Source organism: Moschus berezovskii, chromosome 9 (genome assembly GCF_049115385.1).
Source record: "Moschus berezovskii isolate FMDL1 chromosome 9, NW_MosBer_1.0, whole genome shotgun sequence".
NCBI lineage: Eukaryota > Metazoa > Chordata > Mammalia > Artiodactyla > Moschidae > Moschus > Moschus berezovskii.
The window spans coordinates 105,812,074-105,819,778 of NC_142468.1; the positions used below are offsets into that span (position 1 = coordinate 105,812,074).

General features: G+C 38.5%; 1 pseudogene; it reads right to left on the reverse strand.

Annotated features, from left to right (window-relative positions):
* Nucleotides 1-199: 199 nt before the first annotated feature.
* On the reverse strand, nt 200-1,158 carry LOC148776955 (olfactory receptor 11G2-like; annotated as a pseudogene).
* Between the last annotated feature and the right edge of the window lie 6,547 nt (nt 1,159-7,705).

A 7,705-nucleotide genomic window follows, 5' to 3' on the forward strand; every position in this document is an offset into this window, starting at 1 on the left:
TAAAGATCACTGATAATCAGCAAAAAAAAAAAAAAAAAAAAGACTAATCCATCATGTAGTGGGTGACTTTTATGATAATAGTAGGCTTTATTGTAATAGTTCCTTAACCAAAATTATTATTAAATTTTCTAGAAAACCATCCTGTTCGTGTCTTATTCAGATAGCTTGTGTTGCAACTTAGTTCACTATGACTTCTGATTTATGTTTTAAGAACAGATATTTCAGCCCAAAAGACTTTCCTTAGAGCAGCCTTCATCTCACTGTTCCTGAGGCTATAAATTAGAGGATTGCAGAGGGGTGTTATTACAGAATAAAATAAGGTCACAATTTTTTGCACTTTCACTGGGTGTCCTGATCCAGGACTAACATATATCACCATAACAGAGCCAAAAAACAGAATTACCACAGCCAGATGAGAAGCACCAGTGGAGAAAGCCTTGCGTTTGCTGGCTTCTGAGGGCATCCTTACCACAGCCAGAATCACCAGCACATAGAAGCAAAGGAGGAAGAGAAAGGTGCCAGTCATGAAAACAGCATTGAAAGTAGAGTAAATGAGTTGTGTGGTGCTGTCTTCAGAACAGGACAGCATCATCAATGGGACAGGATCACACATAAAGTGGTCGATGATATTTGGGTTGCAAAAGGGCAACTGTGAAATGAGAACAACAGGGGTTAGGAAGAGAATGAACCCACAGGATCACCCAAAGATGATGATGGCAGTGTAGAGCTCTTTAGTCATGATGCGTGGGTAATGCAGAGGATGGCAGATGGCAAGATACCTGTCAAAGGCCATGATGCAAAGGTAGAAGCCCTCGTCACACCCAAAAGAGAACAAGTAGGACTGTGCAAAACAGCTTACGAAGGAGATGGACTTGCTTGAGGATAGAAAGTTGGCCAACATATTAGGGATGGTTGTGGTGACATAACATATTTCCAGGAAAGAGAAATTCCCCAAGAAGATGTACATGGGCGTGTGAAGGCGCTGATCCCACCGCACATCTGTGTTCCACATCAGGGTCGGGATATAGGCTACTGAAAAGAGCCCGAAGTAGAGGAGCTGCATTTCTGGGCTTGAGGGAAAGCCCAGCCCAGGAGGATTAAGTGGATAACAAAGTGGGTGGTTTCTCTGCTGGACATATTCATTGGTCTGGAAGACATGGGATGACAGAAGTTACTTAACTTTAACACAGTATACTGATTCTTCCTGAAAAATCCTAGTTTCGTTACCAGTTTGGGTAGATTAAGTAATAAACAATGAGTTTTATTTTAAAGCACCCAAATGGTGATCATCATAACCTATTGCCCAAGAGTATGATTTCATTTGATGATGTTGTTTAATCACGTAGTCATGTCTGACTTTTTTGCTAGCTCATGGACTGTAGCCCACCAGGCTCCTCTGTCCATGGGATTTCCCAGACAAGAATACCGGAATGGGTTGTCATTTCCTTTTCCAGGGGTTCTTCCTGCATTGGCAGGTGGATTCTTTACCACTGAGCCACCAGGGAAGCCCTTCATTTTGATAGGATGCAAATAATCATATAAATAAGAACATGGTTTGGCACAATCATTAAACTAGATTGGGATATTGGATAACACTTAAGTGTAAAATTTGTAATTCAGAGTAAGTCACTTAACTTTCTGTGTGTTTTACCATAAAAAAGAATAGTACACACAAACCAGCATATGTGGAATTTCTAAAATATTATGTAAAACTAATTTTTTTGTAATTAGTGATATTGATAATAATAGCAAATGAAATTTCAGAAGGTTCTATCTCACTGAGATAACAAAGAAAGAATACAGGGAATATTTCTTTTTGTGCTTGTTTATGATATTGTTAAGTAATGATGAAAAGGGCCTCTCTGGTACCAGCACAGGTGGTATATTATATGACTGTACTAAACACGTTTGGCGTATAAGAAATGTGTTTTCTCTGTCCGGCCTGTTGGATTCAGCTCCACAGCACGAGAAGAGCCCTAACCTTTGGCACCTGAATACTGAAAATTTTGATATACTCTCTAGTGAACTTGAGAACTAGATATGCCACTTGGGGCAACGGACCTTAAGGAGAGCAACGACTCAGAGTGACTGATGGACCTTAAGGAGAGCAACTACTCGGAGTGACTGCCCTGTTGAATGTGACTAGACTTGGCCCATTTTGCTGCAAAATAGTTGTGACATAGAGAAAAGATTTTGATTTGTGTGCATGGCATTTCCATTATTTTCATAGCTGCTTTCTATGTTTGGTCTCGTTTTCTCTTTTTTATGCATAACCTCTGAAACATTTTTATACTCATTCTAGGCATCTTCTATTGAGACAATCTTGAGACATGGAATATCTTTCTTAACCATTCTTGCTCCCCTCTTCCCCTAGTTGGTAATTATCGAATCAAAGCTTCATGTCTTGCTTTCTTAGAAGCCTACTGTTGGCTATCATATTTGGAACCTAAAGTGAAAGCACTGCTATTTATGTATTCTCATTGCTCATGGGGCTATATAGATTTTATCAGGTCTGAATGCAAGCTGGTAGCCAATCTGTTTGTTTCTCATAGCAATCACATTATATCAGGGGGCGCACAAGTGCTTCTGTGTGTGTGTGTATTTTGTCATCAAAGACAGTCTTCTTTGATCTATTGCAATTGTGAAGCAAGATTTGTAAAAGAAGATTATTTAAGATTTTTATCATGAATAATTGTATGATTTTTCTCAATTGAAGCTTTTGTACAGTAGCTGAGAGAGAATAAATGTCATCTTGTCTAGAAACTCAAGCTATGGAGCTAGTGAATCTTGGCTTGTCACTATAAATGAGAGGGCCTTTTACTTAAGAACATATAAATTGTACTTACACACATACAGTGAATAAAAATATGCAGAAAAAAGAGAAAAAGCATAACATTAAGAGGCAATTCATATGAATAAGCTTCAAAATTACCCTTAGATGTCCACAAATTATTCTGCTGCTTTTATTGAAGAAAAAGCTCAGCTAACACACATCATAGTGGTAGCTTCATAACTCATTTGACTGAATTTTTAAAACTCATTTAATTTTTGTCTTTTATATTGCAATGTGTGTCTTGATACCTTGAAACCCTGTTTGATGATATTGAAATTCCTCATTTTTACTAACAAGGACTTCCCCGATGGCTCAGCAGTAAGGAATCTGTCTGCAATGCAGGAGACACAAGAGATGTGTGTTCAGTCCCTGGGCTGAGAAGATCTCTAGCAGGAGGAAATGCCAACCCACTCCAGTATTCTCACCTGGAAAATCCCAAGGACAGAGGAGCCTGGTAGGCTACAGTCTATTGTATTGCAAAGACTCAGAGATGACTGAGTGACTGAGCCTGCAGTGCAATGGCACCCTAACAGTGGCCAGTCAAATCAATGTCAATACTCACCCTGTTTGGGTCTCCTGTTACAGTATTTCTTGGGAATACTAACTGTATAAAGTCACAATCCAAAGGATATCCTACAAATGCAAGAAACAGGAAGCATACAGATGCTGAATGGTGTTTTATCACTTAAGGAAGATACACAAAATTAGTGAGCTTGAGGGCAATATGTGGGTTGGAGAGCTGTGATATCAGAGTGGAATCAGAGATTTGTCATATTATTTCTACTGAACAAAAAACAAAATTCATTATAATATTGGTAATAAATCCACTTCCAGTAATTTACCGTTATACATTTTAAAAATAAAATCCCCAAGTCTCTCTGTAAACAATACCCATTAGTATTTTAAAGGAATCAGAAAATTAGGTGTATTTCCCAAAGCTCAGGAAAATAATAGAAAGTTGATATTTTAAAATTCTCTGTCTGAATTTTATTGTAGTCAGATATTTACATTTAGAACAAGAAGTAAACACTTGTCAGCAAATCCATGTATGCAAAAATCTCAGCATTTGAAATAGGGCATGCAAAACTTTAACTCACTCCTTGGATGTGTGCCAAGAAGAAAAGTCAGAGAGGGGAAATAAAATATTCCCATAGCATGTGAGGGACTTCTGATGAGATGGCCGATCCAGTTTGTAACCTGTCATGAGAAGCAAAGAGTGAATTTTAAAAGAGTTTTTCCTCCCCAGCCTCAAGGGTCATATTTAGATGAAAGCCCAGATGAAGGTGTTGTCTAAATTCATTTCCTTGCATCATGGCCTTTTGAGATTTGGGAGCCATGCCCTGATATTTTGCAAGTATTTGTTCAGCAGATGGGTTTTGAATTGTCTTTATTTACAATGAAATCCAAGTCCTGCTGTTCCTTGAGGAATAGCGCACTTGCGGAGTAAGTTCTTATCTTCTCTTGAGCTTCCACTAATCAGGTTTTGCAAAAGTTTCCTGGGGAATAATTAAATAATAGCAGTGTTTGCTGTAATAGTTACAATAAAAAGATGTACCATTTGACTCTCTTTCTCTTTTGAAGAAAGAGAAAAACAAATTTTCCTCACTAATATTCTCAGATTTTTTGTTTAGAGACATTTCAGCTGTTATTTTATAATAGTCATTGCAAAGTTGCATTTTCAGGGCTAAGACTGGTATAGGGTTATTCAAGTAAGCAATTGTTTATTAAGTGCTGAACAGGCAGTAAGGATACAGCCTGTTTTTAAAAACAGAAAAAAAATTTCCTGCCTACCTAGAACAATTCAATTGAGGTTGGGGAGCAACAGAAACTAAACAAAATCAGTAAGTGAATAACTGAAATATTAACTTTTTCTTTTCATTCAAGAAAAATGAAACATGGAAGTGGGACGGATTATAAATGGAGTAGTGCTGAGGCAAGCACAACAGGTAGGGATTAAAAGTGGTCCACGCGCAGTTTGGGAAAAAGAAACTAGAGACAGAATTAAAGTTTTAAAGATGGGACTGGGGGGCACTTTGGGGCCTCATCACTTTTATTTAGTGTCTTGGCAAGCAGAAAGTATCTGTTGTGTTACAACGATGTCATTCTCCTGTATCCCCAGTCACGTTTCCCGTTTATTGATTACTTTAAGCTATCTTTGTTATTTTCTTGTACAAGGGTTATCACCTAGCTGGAGGTCATAGACCCGCATATACCTTAGGAAAACATCTTAGTGTGTGCACAAGCAGTGTTCTGAACTTGCGCTGACCCAGCGTTCCAAGTTCCACACTATGTTTTTCCTTAGCTTAGCGGGGTATGACGACCCCAACTAATCAACCCAATGTACTTTTATTTGGGTTATGCTGTATTGCTATATTTAGCTTTTATTCTTTTCCCATGGTGAGTTTCTCATGGCTTAGCCAGAGCAACAGGTGGGTTGACTATTAACCCCTGCGGGGTAGGACTTGTAATTTTAAATATGGTTTAAAAGAAAGCCTATCAGAGAACTTAACATTTGAGCAGAAGCTTGAAAAAAATGTGGGAAAAATCCAAGAGGAGATTGAGAGAGTTTTCAGACAGAAGAAACAGCTAATGCCAGGAAGAAGAAAAGGAGTACATTTAGCATGTCAGAGGAAGAGCAGTGAGGGCAGTGTGCTGGAGTAGCATAAACTGGAGAGATGACCACTTTCTAGCACCCAGTTCTATTGTCTCTATTTCATCTTTATGCACTTCTGTACTTCACTGTACTCTTTAAGGGCTTCCCAGGTGGTGATAATGGTAAAGAACCCACCTGCCAATGAAGGAGACATAAGAGACGTGGGTTCGATCCCACGAATGTGGGTTCCCTCCAGGGAAGACCCCCCTGGATGAGGGCATGGCAACCCACTCCTGTTTTCTTGCCTAGAGAATCCCATGGATAGAGGAACCTGGCAGGCTACAGTCCATAGGGTTGCAAAGAGTTGGACACTACCAAAACAACTGAGCATGCACGTACTCTTTAAATTCTTTTTCAGATTTATTGAGATATAATTGACATATTACAATGTATGAGTTTAAGGTGTCAGTCAGTTCAGTCACTCAGCCGTGTCCAACTCCTTGCGACCCCATGAACTGCAGCACACCAGGCCTCCCTGTCCATCACCAACTCCCGAAGTCCACCCAAACCCATGTCCATCGAGTCAGTGATGCCATCCAACCATCTCATCCTCTGTTGTCGCTTCTCCTCCTGCCCTTAATCTTTCCCAGCATCAGGGTCTTTTCAAATGAGTCAGCCCTTCGCATGAGGTGGCCAAAGTATTGGAGTTTCAGCTTTAGCATCAGTCCTTCCAATGAATACCCAGGGCTAATCTCCTTTAGGATGGACTGGTTGGATGTCCTTGCAGTCCAAGGGACTCTGAAGAGTCTTCTCCAACACCACAGTTCAAAAGCATCAATTTTTCGGTGCTCAGATTTCTTTATAGTCCAACTCTCACATCCATACGTGACCACTGGAAAAACCAGAGCCTTAACTAGATGGACCTTTGTTGGCAAAGTAATGTCTCTGCTTTTTAATATACAGTGTATTAATTTGATACACTTATAAACTGCAAAATGATTACCTCCATAACATTAGCTAACACCTCCATCCACTCACATAATTACTGTTTTTCTTTGGTGGCCAGAACATTGAAGATCTTCTCTATCAGCAAATTTAAGTATTTAATTCAAATTGTTGACAATAATCACTATGATGTACATAAGATTCTTGAGTTTAACTTTTTAAGATTTTAAATGGAAGTGATATAATGCAGTATTTGTCTTTGACTTACTTCACAAAGCACAATACCCTCAAGGTCCATCTGTGATGCTACAAATGGCTAGACTTCTTTCTTTCTCATGGCTGAATGATATTCTACCATATATATATATATCATATCTTCTTTATCCCTTGGTCTGTAGATGGACAATTAGATGTTTCCATTCTTGGCTATTGTCAAAATTGCTGCAATGAACGTGGAGGTTCAGATATCTCTTGGAGATAATGATTTCATTTTCTTTGAATATATACTCAGAAGTGGGGCTGCTGGATCATATGATAGCTGTATTTTTAACTTTTTGAGGAACCTCCACACTGTTTTCCATAGTGGCTGTACCACTTTGCATTCCACTAATAGTGCACAGGGATTCTTTTTTCTCCACATCCTTCCAAACACTTGTTATCTTTTGTCTTTTTGATGATAGCTGTTCTAATAGGTGTGAGATGATATTTCTTGGTTTTGGTTTGTGTTTTCCCTGATTATTAGTGATGTCGAGCACCTTTTTATGTATCAGTTGACCATTTTTATACCTTTCTTGGAAATACATCTATAAATATCTATTTAAAATTTGTTACTTTTTTTCTTGAGTCACATGAGTTCCTTTTATATTTTAGATATTATCAGGTATATGGTTGGCAAATATTTTCTTCTATCACATAGGCTGCCTTTTCATTTTGTTAATTTTTCATCACAGTACAGAAGCTTTTATTTTAGATGTAGTCCCACTTGTTTATTTTTGCTTTTGCTGCTTTGTACAGCACTGGCAGACCAATGCCAAGGAACTTATTTCCCATGTCATCTTCTATGTTTTACAGTTTCAGGAATATCAGGTCATATGTGTATATATATATGTGACCAGCCTAGACAGCATATTAAAAAGCAGAGACACTACTTTGTCAACAAAGGTCCATCTAGTTAAGGCTTTGATTTTTCCAGTAGTCATGTATGGATGTGAGAGTTGGACCATAAAGAAAGCTGAGCTCCGAAAAATTGATGCTTTTGAACTATGGTATTGGAGGAGACTCTTGAGAGTCCCTTGGACTGCAAAGAGATCCAACCAGTCCATCCTAAAGGAAAT